The sequence below is a fragment of the Gavialis gangeticus genome, unplaced genomic scaffold, assembly GCF_001723915.1.
Source record: "Gavialis gangeticus isolate Ggan-Ray unplaced genomic scaffold, GavGan_comp1, whole genome shotgun sequence".
In the NCBI taxonomy this organism is placed as follows: domain Eukaryota; kingdom Metazoa; phylum Chordata; order Crocodylia; family Gavialidae; genus Gavialis; species Gavialis gangeticus.
Window position 1 is genome coordinate 42,041,797 of NW_017729032.1, and position 19,605 is coordinate 42,061,401.

The following is a 19,605-nucleotide window of genomic DNA, read 5'->3' on the forward strand; positions in this document are numbered from 1 at the left end:
GTGGTGGCAGATGACTGAACAAGGACCAATGGTCTCAAGTTGCAGCAAGTGAGGTTTAGGTTGGATACTAGGAAAATCTTTCTCACTGGAAGGGTGGTGAAGCACTGGAACAGATTAGCTAGAGAGGTGGTGGACCTCTTGGAGGTTTTTAAGGCCCAAAAAAGCCCAGGGTAGAATTATCTAGTTGGGGATGGTTCTGCCTTGAGCAGGAGGTTGGACTAGATGACCTCCTGAGGTCCTTTCCAACCCTAATTTTCTATTTGTTTATGATTCTGTATGAAGTTAGCTACTTTTGTGTGCCATGAGCAATGTAAGACGATTGTACTCAACCAGGCCCTAGGGCCAAAGGAGGGGCAAGGGGGAAGAGCCAATTCACAGGGTAGATCCAACATGGGATTTCCACATGAGATCAGTCTGTGACTTTGATCTGGCCTTGGAGCAATCCCATGCCGGGCCTGACTCTGTATATTGGATTTGGCCATGGAGTAGCTCCAAGCATCACATCTAGGTGTATTCCAGCCCCATGCGCTGGCCCAGCCCCACATGAGGATCCAGCCGCAGACTGACTTTGCTGAATCATCTGGCCCACAGAGCTCCTCATATGTCCAGAAATTTGGTAGTGAGGGAGTGGTGCCAGCATTAATTGGCACTACTGCTACTGAAAGTCACTACTGCTACTACTCCCCTGCCTCCAAATTTGCAGAGCTATGGGCATCCCCATAGGCTGAGTTACACCTGTGGGCCAGAGGTGGAGAACAACTGAAGTAAAGAAAAAAGGAAGTGTGTAGCTTACCCTTGATGAACAACTCCTTTCCCCTATTCTTGAATAAATGATCCCAGTAGAGGGCACTGTGGTACACAAAAGTCAATGTAAAGTGCATTGAACTTAATTGAAAAAATAATAAGCCTCTGTTAGCTTTTTGTATTTGTATCATAAATTTTCATTGCTAAAGCTTTGTTTATACAAGATGATTAGATCAGAAGCCAAAATAAACACCTTAATGTCCTTAAAAAAAAACTCCCTCCAAATTTTCCTACCATTTCTTTTTAACTTTGTGTATCAAAAGTAGGGGGGGTGTTGTCTCTGTTAGAGCTACTAGAAGGCTTGTTCTATTTAGAATTTGGAGGCACAATATCATTTGGACCTTTTTTATCCTACATAGCAGACTGTCTTTTTCTGATTGGTGAGGGAGAGCAGGGTCTACATCCATCTGAAAATGGACTGCTGCTCCCCTCCTGTCAATCATAAAAACATAAGAATTGCTGGATTAGACTACTTTCTCTGACTGGCCAGTATCAAGCGCTTCAGAAGTCTTTTTCAGTGTACAGTTATTGTATAAACCTACTCATTTTGGTTTTATTTAATAATCATTAATTAATGGATGGTTCTTCTCCAAAAATGTGGAGTTTATATTTTTTTAAGTTTTATCTAATGCTTAACAGTATTTATTAGTATTCATTTAACTATTTTTGTAACCTAAAAGTATACTGTTCTCAGTGATATTCTGTGACAGTGATTTCCACAGGTTAGTAATGTGCTATGTATAAATAGGAGTGGCCTTTTGTCAGTTTTGATCTGGTTGTCTTTCTTTCAGTTTTTCTGAATGCCCGTTTGCTTTTATATTGAGACTTGAAACACAGGAGTGCTGGGTTTACAATTTTCATAGAAAATTAGGGTTGGAAAGAACCTCAGGAGTTCGTCTAGTCCAACCCCCTGCTCAAGGCAGGATCATTCCCAGCTAGATCATCCAAGCCAAAGTGTTGTCTAGCCAGGTCTTAAAAACCTCCAATGATGGGGATTCCACAACTTCTTTGGGTAATCTGTTGTAGTGTTTTACTACCTTCCTAGTAAGAAAATACTTCCTAATATCTCATCTCAACTTCCCCTGCTGCATCTTGAGACCATGACTCCTTGTTCTATCATCTGTCACCACTGAGAACAGTCTAGCTCCATCCTCTTTCGAACCCCCCTTCAGGTAGTTGAAGACTGCTATTAAATCTCCTCTCAGTCTCCTCTTCTCTAAGCTAAATAAGACCAGTTCCCTCAGTCTTTTCTCATAAATCATGTCCCTCAGTCCCGTCACCATTTTTGTTGCCCTCTGATGAATTCTCTCCAATTTGTCCACATCCTTTCTGTAGTGGGGGGCCCAAAACTGAACATAGTATTCCAGATGTGGCCTCACCAATGCTAAATACAGGGGAATAATCACTTATCTTGACCTGCTGGCAACAGTCCTGCTGATGCAGCCCAGTATGCCATTAGCCTTTTTGCAACTCTTGGCTCATATTGAGCTTATTGTCCACTGTAACCCCCACATCATTTTCTGCAGAGCTGCTGCCCAGCCAGTCAGCCTCCAGCCTGTACTCATGCATGGGATTATTCCATTCCAGGACTTTGCACTTGTCATTGTTGAAACTCATGAGGTTTCTTTTGGCCCAGTTCTCCAATTTGTCTAGGTCACTCTGAATCCTAGCTTTACCATCCAGCATATCTAGTACTCCCCTCCAGCTTGGTGTCATCTGCAGACTTGCTAAGCATGCACTTTATGCCATCTTCCAGGTGGTTGATGAAGTTGTTGAGTCTGACTGGTCGTTCTCTGGATCCTCCTTTTTTCCTTTCTTAAATATGGACACTATGCTTGCCCTCTTCCAATCATCCAGAACCTCTCCTGATCACCATGAATTTTCAATTAAGCCAACTCCCTCAGCACCCTTGGGTGCATCCCATCCAGCCTCATGGACTTGTATGTCCAGCTTTTCTAAATAGTCCCTAACCTATTCTTTCACCACTGCTGGCTGCCCACTTCCTCCCCAAACTGTGCTGCCTGGTACAGTAGTCTTGGAACTGACCTTGTCTGTGAAGAAGGCATTGAGCACTTCAGCTTTTTATGCATGCCTCTTCCATTCAGTAATGGACCTACACTTTCCCTGATCCTCCTCTTGCTACCGACATACTTGTAGAAACCCTTCTTGTTTCCTTTCACGTCCCTTGCTAGCTGCAACTCCACTTGCACTTTGGCCTTCCTGACTTCATTCCCCCATGTTCGAGCAATGCTTTTGTACTCCTCCTGATTTATTTGTCCAAGTTTCTGCTTCTTATAAGCTTCCTTTCTGTGATTAAGTTTATTGAAGAGTTCCCTGCTAAACCAATGTGATCTTCTGCCATACGTGCTAGTTTTCCTGTACATCAGGATGGTTAGTTCCTGCAATCTCCATAGGATTTCTTTCAAGTACAGCCAGCTCAGACTCCCTCAGACTGGCTTCCCAGGGGATTCTGACCATTTTTTCTCTGAGCAAGTCAAAGTCTGCTTTTCCAGGGTCCTTACTCTGCTGCTTCCCAATTTTTCCTTTCCTCAGGATCCTGAACTCAATCATCTTGTGGTCACTGCTGCCCAAGCTGCCATCCACTACTACATTCCCCACCAATTCTTCCAGGGAGGCATCCCTAATACTCTCCAAAAATGTCCTGGATTGTCTGTGCACTGCTGTATTACCCTCCCAGGAGATGTCAGAGTGATTGAAGTCCACCCTGAGAACTAGAACAATGCCAGTCACTCTTTTAAATGACAGTTATCTTCCTCCTCTTTGTACAATATAGTGCTATTTTTTTAAACAGTAGTTCCTCTGACAACACTAGAAGATTTCTGGTGCTTTTTCAGTGTAGCCTGCATTTTGTGTCAGTCCTGGGGTTCCAGTCCTGGTACAGTAAAACTCCGTTATCTGGCACCTTACAAGCCGGCGTGTTCTATTAACCGGCATGCCAGCTTGTAAGGTAAAGTGAAACCGGAAGTGCCCACCATGGCACTTCGGGTTTTTCCAAACCCCTACAGCCCAAGGGAAAGCAGCCTGTGCTACTGAGCCCCCATGGCTCAGGGCATAGCAGGCTTCATGGGGCCCGCCCCCCTGTCCTGCAGGGCCCACGGGAGGGTAAGCAATGCTGCAGGAGGAGCGGCAATGCCCTGGACGTGGCAGAAGAAGACACTCAATTAACCGGCATATTTCAATTAACTGATGCCTGTTCGGGCCGCTCAATTAAACAGTATATTTTGTTATCCAACATCCCCCATTCCCGGGATACTTTTACTGTATTACCCTTCTCAGGCTCTGACTAATGCCCCTCTTGGACTTTGGGCCCTCGTTCTTGCCTTTCTCAGGCTACAAACCCCCAGCCCTAGTTCTTGCTCTTCATGGACTGCAGGTCCCTAGCCCTGGTTCTTGCCCTATTCAGACACTGGGCACTGGGCCTTTCTCCACTGTTCTCACTATTCGCCTCACATGCCCCGCAGGCACAGCTGGAACCTCTAAACCTTTCCTGTATTCGCAAACTATAGGCCAATTAACCTAACTTCTATCGCAGGGAAAATCCTGGAAAAATTCATCAAGGAGTTTGTGTGTGATATGCTTGCAGAAGGTAGGATTCTGAACAAGAGCCAACATGGCTTTGTTGCAGGCAGGTCTAGTTTTACCAATCTCATCTCCTTCTACGACCAGAAATGCAGGTGGCAAGTTAAGAGAGGAGGTTGACATTGTACACCTAACCTTCCAAAAGGCCTTTGATCTAGTATCTCATGATATTCTCATGGGAAAATTGGAGGATTGTGGGCTTAACTGCTTGACAGTTAGGTGGGTAGGAAGCTGGCTGCAGGGTAGGACCTAGAGAGTTCTAATGAATGGATGTGTCATTCTGACGAGAAGTGGCCAGTGGTGTCTGTAACAGGGGCTCAAGCTGAAGCCCTGTTACTAAGCGGACCCAGGCCCTGGGTAGCCAGAGGGGCCAGGAACACAGCGGTGGAGGGTTTAGGTAAAGATAAGGGTAAAGATAAGGGTAATTAGGGACACCACCATGCTTCAAAGGCAGGACAGGGGAACCAGTACTCTTCCCTCAGGGCATTGGAGAAGAGGAAATAGCGGCAGGAAGTGGCTAACAGCAAATTAAGCCTCCCAGTGATGGAACGCTGGATCCGTGGAGATGGGGTGAGCTAAGGGATACTTACCTGATGTGGAGTGGACAATGGGAGATTGACAGGACTCACGGGGGGCAAGGGAATCCTGCCCCAGGGGGGCCCTGGAGCCAAGTAACCCCAGTGGGGTAGACAGCAGCGAAGACGTGATCGAGGAGGAGAGCAGGGGAGATGCTGCTCAGCAGGGTGGCGGCATCACTGCTTCCTCGTTAATGAGACAATTAAGGGTGGTGATTAACAACTGTAGTCAACGCACAATAAAACTTCATACCTTGTTAACTAACTCCTGGGTGATCTCTGGTGCTTCATCCCCCTCAGGGATTAATATCTAATCATGTTTTCCCATCTTCAAAGTCATGGCAGGAGAGCCCTGAGGGGAAATAGCAAGTAAGGCAGGCACATACCTACAGTGTCCATCAGGGGTTCGTGGTTGGTCCAATGCTTTTCTACCTCTTTATCAGTGATTTGGATGTGGGGGTGATGAGCTCACTGGCCAACTTCGCACATGACACCAAGTTATGGGGGAGCATAATCGCTCTTGAAAATAGGTTGCAAATACAGGCAGACCTAAACAGGCTGGCAAGTTGGGCAGATCGGAACCAGATGAAGTTCAGCATGGAGAAGTATAAAGTACTCCATCTGGGGATGAACAATCCCCAACATACTTACAGGCTTGGTGGCACCATACTGACTAGCACTATGACTGAAAGGGACCTTGGGGTAATAATAGACAGTAGTATGGACATGAGCTGTCAGTGCAATGCTGTAACCAGCAGAGCAAACAATACTCTGGCATGCATCAACCGATGCATCTCAAGCAAAACCAAGGATGTAATTCTTCCGCTTTACTCGGCATTGATGAGACTGCAGTTGGAGTACTGCATTCCATTCTGGGCACTGCATGTCAACAAGGACATGGAAAAGCTTGAGAGAGTCCAGAAAAGAGTCACCTGTATGATCAGAGACTTGCAAGACAGTCCATATGAGGAGGCCCAAGTCCCTCAGCCTTAAAGAAGAGAAGGCTTGAAGGGGACTTGGCAGCAGCTTATTGCTATATCAGGGGAATACTTCAAGGGCTCAGCAAACAACTGCTCACCAGGGCACCATTGGGGAAAACCAGAAGTAATGGCCACACACTCCTGGAAGACCATTTCAGGCTTAACACTAGGAAGAATGTCTTCACACTTAAGGTGTCCAGACTGTAGAATAAACTCCCTCCAGAGGTGGTCCAATCACCTAACCTCTTCAAGAGGAGACTGGATGGTCACCTTGCTGGGGTCACCTGACCCCAATTGTCTTTCCTGCCTAGTGCAGGGGAGCTGGACCGCCCGATGATCTTGCAAGGTTTTTACCAGCCCCTTTTAATCTATGAATCTATGAAACCCAAGCCACCAGTTAAAAAAACTCAAACTAAAACCATAGGGCCCCTGGCCATAACTGAACTCTTAGCTGACGGGCTGTATGCCAACCCCTAGTCATCTAGGTTTTAGTATCCTGCCAGTCCTCAGCTTTTATGTAACATCATCGGCCAAGCAGAATCTGAGTCAGTCACCCAGCAATTGGCACCCTCTGTCTCTCCTTCTGTCTCCAGAGCTCTTTTTCCAGCGGCCTCCAGGGCCGGCCTGCCTGCCCTGGCTCAGGTCTGGCTTATATCTCCCACGTCCTGCCCTTTTCCAGTCAGATGACCTTCCTAGCTACCCACAGTTGCTTTCTAATTAGGCTTGCTGGCTTCACCTCAGGGTAATTTACTGCTGCTGTGTAGCCGCTATAGTGTCTTCTCTCCCTTCTCAGACCTCACTGTGCTGGACTATGTAACTAGCTCTGTGATATGCCCTCCTGGACTCTGCTTTTCTCCCTGGCTGGCTATTAAACTTGTAATTAGCTCCTCCTACTTCTCTTTCCTCCTCAAGTAACAGGAGCCTTCTGGCTCTCTGTTACATTAACTTTTTTATCTCCACTATATATCCAGGTGTACAGGAAATTGATATGGACAAATAAGTCAGAAAGCAGGAAAAACAGAATGGCTCTGCAACCTAATGAGAGTCTGCCCTCGTATTAATTGCAAATCACTGATGGCTGGCTGGGAAAATCAAATTGAAAACATTTGATCAATGTGTATGTTCTCTTCTGAGTTTCATAAAACAGGATGGGCAAGCCTAGAACAGGACTTTAAATGGCTCATTGTTTCCAAAATTAAATTTTTATATTGAGCAGACAATGTCAAATTAATCTTTGTTGTAATTGCCCTTTTTTTCCCTTGTACCTGTTGACTTAGATACATATTTACATGTGAATTTCACCTTTTAAGGTATGTGCAATTTTACCAGAGGTCAAGAATATTGTCACTATAATATCTTACTCTCTTAATCTTAAACTACAATCAGCTAAACCAAAAAAAATCTTTGTTATAGTACCTATTTTAAATCAGAACTTCCATTTTATTCAGTGCCTTGGATTATCTGCATAGACTAATTGATTGATACATCAGTCATCAAAGTGGTTCAGTAGTTGAATAGATTTGTTGTGGATAAAATTCATACTTGATTATGAAAAGAAAATATCCTGTATCTTTAAAGGGCATACTCAGAATAAAGGTGGTCTGGGATATCTAACTTGTAGAAGAGGATCTTCAAGGTAGCATTTTTAACAAAGATTCTATACTGGGGTGGGCAACCTATGGCCTTCAGGCCCATTTTGACAAATGAATGGGTCTAGTCTGATATGCAGATTTGGCATAAGGGATCACTTACTCTTCACTGTCCCATGCCACCTCTCTGCTTTGTAGTGTTTTCTTCAGCTGTGGAGTCAGCTTCTCCCCAGTATCTAGTTTATCCTGGCTGCAGAGGGGCTGGGAATTTAGCAGCCAGTTGCTCAGAGTCAGGCAGGGACAGAAACTTCCAGTCTGCAGTAATGGCTGGGTCATAAGCTCTGGCCCACACTAGCAAAAGGATGCAGACCCTTGTTCTATAACTTTTTTAAAGCAGTAGCGCTCAAAGGAGTGATATAATTAGCATCACTTAGTCACTTTTGTCTTGGCATTAGAAGCATTCACAGGACAGTAATTAGCTAAAGAACATTCTCACTATGAGGGTGGTTAAGCATTGGAACAGGCTACCTGATATCACCATCCTAGGAAGTTTTTAGAGCAGGTTAGGCTGACACTTGACTAGAATGTTTAGTCAAGCATGCTCTCTTCCTTCAAGCAGGGGGTAGAACTAGGTGACCTCTTGCAGTTCCTTCCAGCCCTACTTTTCGATGATTCTGTGATTCTGAAAGAAAGCTAAGTTGGGTATAAATAGTCAGTTCTCACAGTAAAGGGAAGTAAGTGAAGATATCCCTGCAGAACTGTGTGGGGGCCTGTGCTTTTCATATAGTGAGGTGGCCAAGTTTGCAGAGGGCTGAAGAACTACAGAAGAATCTTGTAAAATTGAGTAAATGAACATGAAAATGTCACATGAAGTTTAGCATTAATACCACTCCCTGCTGTTAGGGCCACATCACTTGAAAAGTGACCATTCCACCTGGAATGGTAAGGCACTCTTTGTGTGGACACCTCTGACTTGTGACAAAACTGGTGAGGAACTGGTGAGGTCGGGTTTTTTCTGTTATTTTTGTTTTTAAAGGGCTGGGAGCTGGGCCGGGCAGGGCAGCCATGGGGGGGGTGCTGTGACAGTGAGGGAACTCAGGGGGCTCGTGGCAGGCCCCCCCCCCATGCAGTGTAGAACAGTGGGGGGCAGCAGGGATCGCCCCCCAGCAGGTGAGCAGCTGATCAATGGGGGCTTATTTTTTCTCAAAGTGCTGGGAAATGGGGCTGGGTGGGGCAGCCATTGATGGGTCTGGGGGAGCAAGCAGGGGATGGGGTTGAAACAGTGAAACAGTTTCGACAAAATGAAACGGAATAGTGCTTTGAAACAAAACAAAATGAAAAATTGAAAATTGTTGCTTTGAAATGGCAAAATAGAAGTAAAAAAAATGGTGCTGTTTCACACAGCCCTAATCAAGACTATTAAAAAGAGAAATGATACTTAACACCTTTGGAGTAAAGAGCAATGGGTCATTAGCAGGGATCCTGGTTTTCTCTGTTTTAAAATCCCAACTGTTTTGACTAACACTCACACAATCTGTGTATTTCCATGATTAAAATGAAATATATATTTTACAGGTGCACTGATACATCAGTCCAATATCAGATCAGTACCAATATAAAAAAAAATTGCTGTATAGGATATCAGCACAATGGGGCCAGTAATTTGGCCAGTAAATGCTTCTGCTGTGCACCGCTGCAGCACAGAACTCAGCCAGCCAGGAGCAGAGTGGGCAGCAAGGAAAGCTGCCTCCAGCTGGTCAGTTTGGTGGGGTAGAAAGGGAGCGGGGAGGGAAGGGGTGTGCTGGAGGAGAAGATTAATGCTCCCTGCAGTGAGGGAGGGGGCAGGGGCAGGCACTGCTCAGGCAGGGTGTGCACATGGGGCAGGCGGCTCCCACAACTGCTTGCACCCCGGGAGGACAGGGGGGGCATGTGCCCCCCAGATCTGCGTGGGGTGGGACAGGGCTCTTCTCAATGGGGGCTGGGCTTGGTGTGGGTGCTGGCCATGCTGGGAGGATGCTGCATCCACCCCAAATTTTGCCACTGCTCTGCTCCCAGTGCTACAATTCCCACTGCCAGCCCAGCCCTTCCCAGCGTGTGGGTGGCTGTGGGGCACTGAGCCGGAGCAGCACCAAACGGCTGGTGATGGTGGTGCTGAGAACCGAGCGGCAGTGATATTTCAGTTGGATGCAGCATCCTCCCAGTGCTGCCTGCGCCCACTCTGAGACCAGCCTCACACAGCCCCCTCTGCAGCCCACCTTGCCCCATGCAGATCTGGGGGGCACACACCCCCTATGCCCTCCCAGGGTGCAAGCAGCCACTGTGCCCCACCCGGGCAGTGCCTACCCCTGCTCTTTCCATCACTGGGGAGGGGTGTTGATCTGCACCCCCTCCATGCCCTTTCCCAACCCCATCCCTGGCAGTTTTGTCCCTGGCTCTGGAGCGAGATGCACAGGTGGAAGCCTGTTGCATCCCTGTCAAGCCTAGGGACCCCCAGGACCCCCCAGCGGGACCCCCACGTGGACCTTCAGCACAGCCAGAGGTAGGTGGGGCCCACGGCAGGGAGGGAGGGACCCCAACTCAAAACAGCTGCAGGGCAGCTGAGTGTGAGCTGGGGAGGGATACCCCCCCCCCCCGGCCCCTACTTTGCTCAGGCCCCAGGGAGCCACATGACCGGTCCTGCCTGGCGCATGAGACAGGGGGTGGAGAGGCACTCACCTGTCCTCTTTTTCCATGGTGCAGGCACCCCCCAGCCCCTAGAGCAGTGCAGCCCCATCGGTGAACCCTTCTGCTCATGCGCACAGTTTAAAAAGGGCCCACCAACAGCTTAGCCGCAGTTTCTCCATGGCTCCGAAGTGAGATGCACAGGTGGAAACTTGTTGCACTTCTTTCAAGCCCAGGGAGCCATGTGACCAGAACCTTACAAACAGGCCGCACAAACAGAGGAGGATGGAGGTAGTAAACCAAAGACTGCAGCACTGGTGTCATTGAGAAGGCTTCAGCTTCTATGGCCCTTTGGTGAGAGAGTCAGTGAGCTGCTGGGAAAGGACAGCCTCCACCTCTCTCCGCTGGGGAGGAGGCTTTTCTCAGCCAGACTGGCTGACCTGCTCCACCTGGCTTTAAACTAAGCCCACCAGGGGATGGGGGGACTACCACCACCATCATAGCTCAGCCCCTGGCATGGATCTTCAAGAACTCCTGGTACTCGGGTGAAGTGCCCAAAGACTGGAAGATGGCCAATGTGGTGCCTATCTTCAAGAAGGGGAGGAAAATGGATCTGGCAAGCTACAGGCCCATCAGCCCAACCTCTGTTCTGGGGAAGGTCTTAGAACAGATTATCAAAGAGGCCATCCTTAACAGACTGGCCGATGGCAGCATCCTGAGGGATAGCCAGCACAGGTTTGTTGTGGGTAGGTCTTGCTTGTCCAATCTTATTTCCTTTTATGACCAAATGACCTATCACCTGGGCAAGGGAGACGAGATTGATGTTGTATATCTTGACTTTAAAAAAGCCTTCGATCTGGTATCCCATGATCATCTCTTGGCAAAACTGTCCAACTATGGCCTCGGCTTCACCACAATCTGCTAGGTGGGGAATTGGCTCTGTGATCGGACCCAGAGGGTGGTGGTTGACAGAAGCCAATCGTCATGGTGCCCTGTGACCAGTGAGGTCCCTCAAGGCTCTGTCCTTTGTCCAACACTATTTAACATCTTCATTCATGATGTGGACATTGGTATCAGAAAGGGACTGGCCAAGTTCACTGATGACACCAAACTCTGGGGTAAAGTGTCCACACCTGAGGATAGGAGGGTGATCCAGGCTGACCTTGACAGGCTCAGAAAATGGGCAGATGAGAATGTGATGGTGTTTAACACCAAAAAATGCAAGGTTCTCCACCTTGGGAAGAAAAACCCACAGCATGCTTATAGGCTCGGCAGTGCTACGCTGGCTAGCAATACAGATGAAAAGGACTTGGGGGTCATGATTTGACCACAAGATGAACATGTTCCTGCGATGTGATGCAGTGGCTAGTAAAGCAAGAAAAATGCTGGCTTGCATCCGTAGATGCTTCTTAAGCACAGGCTCGGGGTAATCTAGTGGCTGCCTATAAGTTCATCAGGGGTGCTCACCGGGATCGGGGGAGACGTCTGTTCACCAGAGCACCACAGGGGATGACAAGGTCAAATGGTCACAAACTCCTTCAGGACTGTTTCAGGCTGGACATAAAGAAGAACTTCTTTACAGTCCGAGCCCCCAGGGTCTGGAATAGACCATGGCCAAAGGTGGTTGAAGCACCTACTTTGAACACCTTGAAGAGAAATTTGGATATTTATCTTGCTGGGATCCTATGATCCCTGCTGACTTCCTGCCCCTGGGGAAGGGGGCTGGACTTGATGGTCTTCTGAGGACCCTTCCAGCCCTAATGTCTATGAAATCCCCTTCCACCACACCAGACTTACCAACTGGAGGCAGCTGTGTCGAAAATCAGATTGGTATCAGCCGTTATGACTCCTTAAATATCAGCTATTGGTATCAGCCCCAAAAATACTATCGGTGCACCTGTAAAATTTATATATGCGTGTATGTGCGTACGATGTTTTATTGATATGTTTATGCTTTTAAGGCAATTTAAATCAGAGCTCCTCCTGCCCCCTTTGCTCACCAGGATGCATGTCCAGTTGCAGCTGTCCCGTCAGCTGCTTTATGGTAGTGAGCAACCCTGATATGCCAGTGCCCTGCCCATGCCTTTGCCACTCACTGCCAAGCCACAGCCCTCCTGCTGCCCCTCACTCCTTACCCACTGACTCCTTACCCTGGGCCTGCCAGTGCCCCTCACTCCCAATCCACAGCCTCCTACCCCCTCAACCCCACTTCTACCCCACACTCGTGACCCACAGGCCCCTGTCCCTGCCAGTGCCCCTCGCTCCCAAACTGTAACCCCCTGCCCCCTCCAGCACTTCCACAGGGGGCCCCCTGCTGCCAGGGCTACAGGACCTGGCAGCTGTATCCTGCCCTCTCCCTGTTCCACGGGCACCAGCCACAGCTGATCAGCAGCACCTGAGCCCTGGCTGCTGCACATGGGAGGCAGCAGCTGCTGCATCCTAAGCAGAGTGTGGAGACTGGCTTGTCTCTCTCTCCCCCAACACCCTCCTGCAGGCAGCATAGCTGGAGAGGAGCCTGTGGGAGGTAGGGTGAGGGAGGAATGAAGGCTGCCTGCTATGGGGCTCAGGGCTCCCCACCCTCCTGCCCTCACCCCTGGGGGCATCTGTGGCCCAGCAGGCAGACCTGGAGTAGGAGGGTGGAGTGGGACAGTGAGACTGTGCCGCTGCTGCCACCACTGCCAGAGCCCCCTACCAGCTATGCTGCCAATGTGAAGCACCCTCTGCAAGTCGAGCAGCATCAAGGGGGCACAACTTTGCAACACTACCCCCACTGCTGCTGACATGCAGGGGGCACCTCACCATGATGGTGTGGCTGGCATAGGGGTCCTGGCTGTGGTGGCAGTGGCAGCAGCGCTGAGCCTCCCTGCCCTGCTCTGTCCTCCTGTGCTGGACCATGCCCACTTAGCTGCAGAGGCCCATGGGGAGGGCAGCAGGGCAAGGAGCCCTGAGACCCACAGTGGGCAGCCTACATCCTCCCTGCCCCATACACAAATCTGGAGGGGCATGACACCTGATGATTTAAAAAAAGATTTTTGATGTCCTGTTCCTTGTCATCACTTTACAATCTGTCTTTTCCTCTAGTCAAAGCATTAACTAATTAGATCATTACCCCTATAGAACCCAAACTGAATGAACCTGTCTGGTTGGACATCCAGATTGATGAGGACCTTTGAGTACCAAGTATTCTAATAACCTATGCCCTTGTTTCCTTACAGCTTACAGCATTTAGAAGCCTCAAAAGTCCTAATTTGGAGGCTGCAGGCCTATCATTGTGTTTAATACCCACTGATGGACCTATCCTAAATAAATTTGTCCTCTTTTGAGCCTGGTGAAATGCCACCCTCCACATCATGTATTTCACATATTTATCACTGTATTTTCTTGCATACATTACCTTTCCCCCAGAATTAGCCCCCAATATTGGGATGGTGTATTAAGCAGGGAAACTGATTGTCTGCCTGAGATACAGGCATCCTGCTTTGATTCCACCCTTCAAGGGGCTGCTTGGGGTGGGGGGAGCAGGACACAGGGTGCCATGTGTATGTGTGCACATGCACACATGCTGGTGGCCAGCCATAATAAAGCCAGGCAGCGGTGGAGAACAGCTCCCCCAGCTGTCTGCAGGTAAGTCTATTGTTGGGGGCTGGGGGCAGGTTTTTGTGGCCATAGAGCGGGAGTGGGGCAGGATTTGTGACTAGGGCTGGGGGTGCTGCCCAGCCAAGGCAGTGCCCAGGGCAGGAATGTGCAGCTGTGGGGCCTGACTGAAGGAGTAGGACAGATCCATGGGCAGCTCATCCAGGGGGCTAGAGGTGGGGACTGACTCCCTGCTGCTGCATGTACTTCTGTGGAGGGGTACTGACAGAAAAGCAACATACAAGGTAAAGCCTTTTGGGAAAACTGCTGAAAGCTGCTATAGATTACAGTAAAAAAATTACATCTGCCTTTGAAATTTGATATTGAGTAACTTAATCTCTTTAATCTTTATTTACATATTTTATCTAATGTGTAGGTTGGGGTGGCTGAGCAGGGCACCAGCCCTGAGTGCTAATTAGAAGGGCTCCAGAATGCCCTGCCCCATCTCACCCCTGCCCCTCCCCTCCCCACCCCCCCACCACTCTCCAGTGCTCAGCACACCTCCAGCTCTCCTGCCCTGGGCACTGTAAAGGCTAGTTATGCCTCTGATTTTCTCTCTCTAGATCCAACTGTAGACTAAACTTTTCTCATTTCTCATAAATAGCTACATTGAAATGAAGTCTTGGGGAAAAAAGACTTCTAAGCCCAGTTCTGTTTGTTTGTGTTAATTCTATAACTTTACTGTTCTGTATATGGAACACCACCAATTCTGATATGGATTATGTAAGTTTACCCTAAGGGTATAAGTCATTCTCTACCCATACTTTTTAAATACCATCTTTTCCCTTGCGTTCAAACAGGTCAGCTACCTTCAGATGATCCCAAACTCACTAAAACTCAGATTGCTCCAGTCCCATTTTCTGAACATTTCTGAGGATATTAATTGAGGTATTTATTCATTCTCTTACCTTTTTTATTTTTGACTTTGGCTATCTTAAATAGGTAGCAGAGCAGATAAAGATATGCAGTTCTAGACCCAGAACAATGTAACTGAACTTTTGTGAGGAAAAGACACAGGAGCACAAGGAGGAACCAGCCAAGTCATTGAGTTTAGTCCCTTGCTACTGCAAGCATCAGTACTCTGTGATTCCTTTCATAAACTGAGAATTTGGACAACTCCAAACAAAGAAAACAAAGATCTATATCAAGGCAAAATGAACATATTTATCCCGTTGGTCATTTAGAAAATCTGTGGTATTTCTTGTTTGTTTGGGGGTTTTTTGTGGGGGGGGGGGGGTTTCACAATGTGTTGGCAGCCATATTTGAAAGAAACTGTTAGGCCCAAATCTCAAATTATTAATAATTAGTGTTTCAATGAATATGCCAAATCCTTCAGAGCTATTTACAAGTATCAAGTTAATTAGAGGCTCCTTTCTCGTTTAAGATTCAGGTAGGATTGTCAATTAAGCAAAGTCTTAATGGCAAGCAAACAAACACAATACATTTAAATTTTTTGTAAATTAAGGAGTTTATTTAGACATGTTAGATTTAAAAATATGTATGTTTATGTCATATATTGCTAATTTAGTTTTCTGTGCAGAAACAAACTTCTGCAGTGTGTTCAACAAACTTCTACAGAAGCTGATAAAAAATTAATAGGCAAAGAACTCATAAAAGGAAGTAAGTGTCTCATATCCCAGTGATTAGCTGGAGCTGTGTCAGTCCTAAATTTATGATCTGCAGCTGTTGGGTATCTGATAGGAGTTTCATCGTCTAAAGCAGACCACAGTGAAAATGCATAGTTAGACCAATACAAGAAGAGTACTTTAAGAAATAAAATTGTCTAAACATACAGTTAATGATTGCAATGTTTCACATAGCAAATATTTATAAAGGTTTAGTCTTCTATAAACCTTTCATTTGCATGCTTGAATGTATTTTTAAAATATAGATGGTTACTAGCACAGAATTTTATCCGAAGTATCAAAGAAAATAGAGTCTTATAAGGATAATATTTACATAATCAGCCAAATACAAGCAGTAAAATCTAGGAGCCTTGTTTCTACATTTTAAGATCTAGAGATAAAATTACACCATAGAAACATGTATCCTCTAAGTAGCATCATTTTAATCTCTAAGTATATGTATTTTAGTGCCTGAACCTTTACCCTTATTTTGTTTAAAGCAAAGTTTTGGATGTATGTATTTCTGTTTGGATGTATGTATTTCTGGTTCTGTTTCTGTTTGGATGTATGTATTTCTGTTTCTGTAAAGAAAAACTATTAGCCTTATGGTAAGGTGAATTATGTTTATTATGGTGATGATTATAAATAATTATACTAACATATCACATTTTAATTATTTTATTGCTGTTATAATTCTATTACTTACGGATTACACAGTACTTTTAAGCAGAATAATGTTAACATTTATTAAAATTAAGATTTTACATAACAGATTGCTATTAGTTTTTCACAAGAAAATTTTATATTACATCCAGAAGACAATACAAACATCTTTTAACCAGTTTGGCAATAGTTGCAATGGACAGCTAATATTTTAATATCTTTGTGATCTTATTTGTCATATTTGGGAATATTCTTAACTTTCATTAAAATTACTGGGAAATTGGTTTCCTATATCTAGCAAGTTTGGCTTTTTATTATATTCATTGGATAATGTCTTAAACTGGCACAGTAAGTTTGTTGCAATGAGTTAGAGTTGTTGCCTAAATAATTTTAACTGTAGTCTTCACTGTGTATGTCACAGATTAAAATTAGCTGTGTCTATATTGCAATGCAAGGGAGTGGAATGTAAAATATGGCCCAACATGTGAACAGATTTTCTTCCAATGATATTTGGCCAGGCCTAAAATATCTTCCACTCCAGCTTCAAAGTGGTGGAAAAGTTAGACTGCCTGTTGTAGGAGAGGAGAGAGTTGGAGTTAATTCAGTAGTTTTCATCCATTTAGATTTCCGAGGTAAGTTCTGAAAGGTCTTTTGGTGTGTTTTAATGTATAGACCATGCAGAAAGAGAGAGCACATGATCAACAGTAAACCTGTGATTACTTTTTTCGGTTCCTTTTATTTGTTCTGCATGACATTTCAGCTGATACTATTCTATTTTAAGATTGTATCACTGGAATTTATTTTAAGACTTAAAATTAATGCTTTAATTTGAAAAAAAAAGTTGTATATAGCTGTATTTCAATAAAGTCCTGTTTGCTTGCTTGTAAAAATAACAGTACTATGTTGCATTATGAATTACTTTATGTAATGTCAAATAACTTAATTTTGTAGCATCTTTTTCATATTCTCTCATATTTACAGTTATTTTGCAATAAGTCTCTTACTTTTAGCTGTGAATGTGTCCATAGAGTACAGTGTGAATGCATTCTCGGCACAGACTAAACGTTAAATCCAGTTCAGAATGGGTTCCTTAAGATCCCTACTTGTTCTGTAAACTATTACCCTTCTCATTTTTGTAGTGAAAGCAAGAACCCATTTACCAAGTGACACCTTCTGAAACCAGTGTCTATTTCATTGGATGCTTATCAGGCATATGGGGCACCTGCGTATGTTTATAGTAAGCTCTTTTATTTGGATGAAAGGAAAATAAGTTGCGTCTCAAACACATTTGACTTTCAGTGCCTTGAGAAGTAACTGACTTAGGTGCCATTGCTTGACCTTTTGGTGTCCACCTCCCAAGTATTAGCCTTTAATGACTTACCTTTTGTCCCCGGTGGGATAGTCTTAATGTCCATCTTTCACTATCACATTCTGTTCAGAAGCATGAGAATACATTTTCCATACTGAGGATCCTGCTGCTGAGTGTTCTGAAGCTGGTGTTTGATCCTGAAAAGTGAAGAGCACCTGGGAGCTGCAGGTGCACAGGCTATTAGGACTCAGAAGTCTTTGAAATAACTGGTGCATCTCTCCTCCTACGGCACAGGGCCTGGGAATAGATAGTAGGGAGTAAAAAGGAACCACCATGAATAACTTCTGATCATATAAGGGAGAAAACAGAAATGATATTGGAATACCAACAACTTTAGTTAAATTCAAAGTAGTGACCTACATTAAAAGTAAAAGGCTGTTAATTTAGAATTACATCAGGTTATGCGGTGCCATTTTAATAAATGTTTTAAGATTTGCACAAACAGATTTTCATCAGTTGCCAGTTTTAGCTAATACTAATTTCTGCAGACAGTTAAGAAAGCTATTTTGTAAAGAGTAGGCAAATGCTAATACAGGAAATCCTCGTGTGTTCAGCATTTGCAGTTTCAAATTTTCGCGAATGCCAAACCTGCATTTTAAATATACTTTAAACACTTACTGGAGATCCTTGGGAGCTCTGCGCTTGCTGTCACCGGGTTCCCACCACTGCTGCTGCGCTCCTGCTGTCACTGCTCGAGCCATCCCCCCCCCCGGATACTGCAAATGCGGTGAAACACCCCTATTTGCGGATTTCTCCACTTGCGGGGATCACGGTAACGTATCCCCTGTGAATGGCCAGGGTCACCTGTAATATGAAAAATATTTCATGGATGAAAATTGAGTGGTGGAAAGTAGATTGCATTTCATAGTTTTCTTCTTAAAACATTCATCCATTTCTAGTAATATCATTTTATTTGGGTTCAAAATGCCACAGCATTTTATGTATACCTATATGTTTGTATTCCTATTTAACGTACACTGGTGTGATTGAATGAAAGATGAATTCTAGATCCTGACCTCTGACAACCATTTTAAAAAAATCATGCCAGTGTTGGGATGAGGTTATAGCAGTTATGGTACAGGAAAAATGCAAGAGGCAAGGATTTTTGTGGGCAATTCTTTTATTGGACACAGTGGGCATGTCTACATGTGCAAGTAGTACCCAGAAACCTTACTGCACAGGAGAACAAGGCGTCTACATGTGCTGCTGTTGACAGCAAATTTGTTCCTGAGGGGAACAGTTCAGTGCAGAGCTATTCCATCCATGCTGTGCTCCCTACAGCAGCCAAGGGGAGCTCCAGGCTCTTCTGGGTGCCAACCCTGGCCTGGCAGAGTGGTATGAGAGTTAGGCCCTGGTCTCTGGAGGGTGGGGGAAGCTGTCCTGCATCTGGGTCTGTTGCCTCCCAGCCCCATGCCTAATCTATGGATTGGGGCATGGGTCTGAGAAAGAGTCTCCCCCCTACAGCTCTTTCACAGTCAGCTAGTACCTGTAAATATAGGTAGTAAACTAACTGCACAGTAGATACTGTGCAGCCAGACTTGTGTAGAGTCTGACCAAGAGAAAATTTGCTCCCAGTCAGACACATCACTAGGGGGCCTGGTCCTGGTGCTGCTCAGCTCCTGGCTCCCGCAAGAGCCAAGAGCTGATTGGCATGGGGACTGGGTCCCTCTCTGCTGCCCCAGTGCTGTAGGACTCCTGGCTCCCCACAGGAGTTGGGAGCTGAGTAGCACTGGGACTGGCTTTCCTGTACAGCCAGGGCCCAGGCAGGACCTGTCCCACCAGTGGGGCAGCTAGCAGGGAGTCCCCACTTGGGTGGGGAATTGCTGCTTAGCTAGGGAGGGGTCTCTTTCCCAAGCTCTGTGCCTCAATTGGCTGATCAGGGCAAGGGCCTCCTGAATCAAAGCTATTCAGGAGGACTGTTCTCATCTATGAAGTACAGATATTAACAGATATGAGGTAGATTATAATGGAAGTCATTGTCTACATTAACCATAGGCACTGACTCTGTGGGTGCTCCAGGGGTCAAGCGCCCACCAAAAAAAATGTATGGGTCTCAGCACCCATAAGCCATGGCCGAGACATTAAAAAAAAAAAAAAAAAAAAAAA

The 19,605-nt window shown here is 45.8% G+C and overlaps 1 protein-coding gene across 2 annotated transcripts in view; it reads left to right on the forward strand.

Annotated features, from left to right (window-relative positions):
* SGCG (sarcoglycan gamma) overlaps positions 1-19,605 on the forward strand; it is a 261,016-nt gene that overhangs the window by 10,824 nt on the left and 230,587 nt on the right. The window contains exon 2 of one of the 2 annotated variants that reach the window (XM_019525497.1): positions 14,643-14,730. The gene's annotated coding sequence lies outside the window, so the exon portion shown is untranslated. Of the gene's footprint in view, positions 1-14,642; positions 14,731-16,677; positions 16,763-19,605 lie in introns of those variants that run through there. The other variant, XM_019525498.1, reaches the window with a different exon arrangement.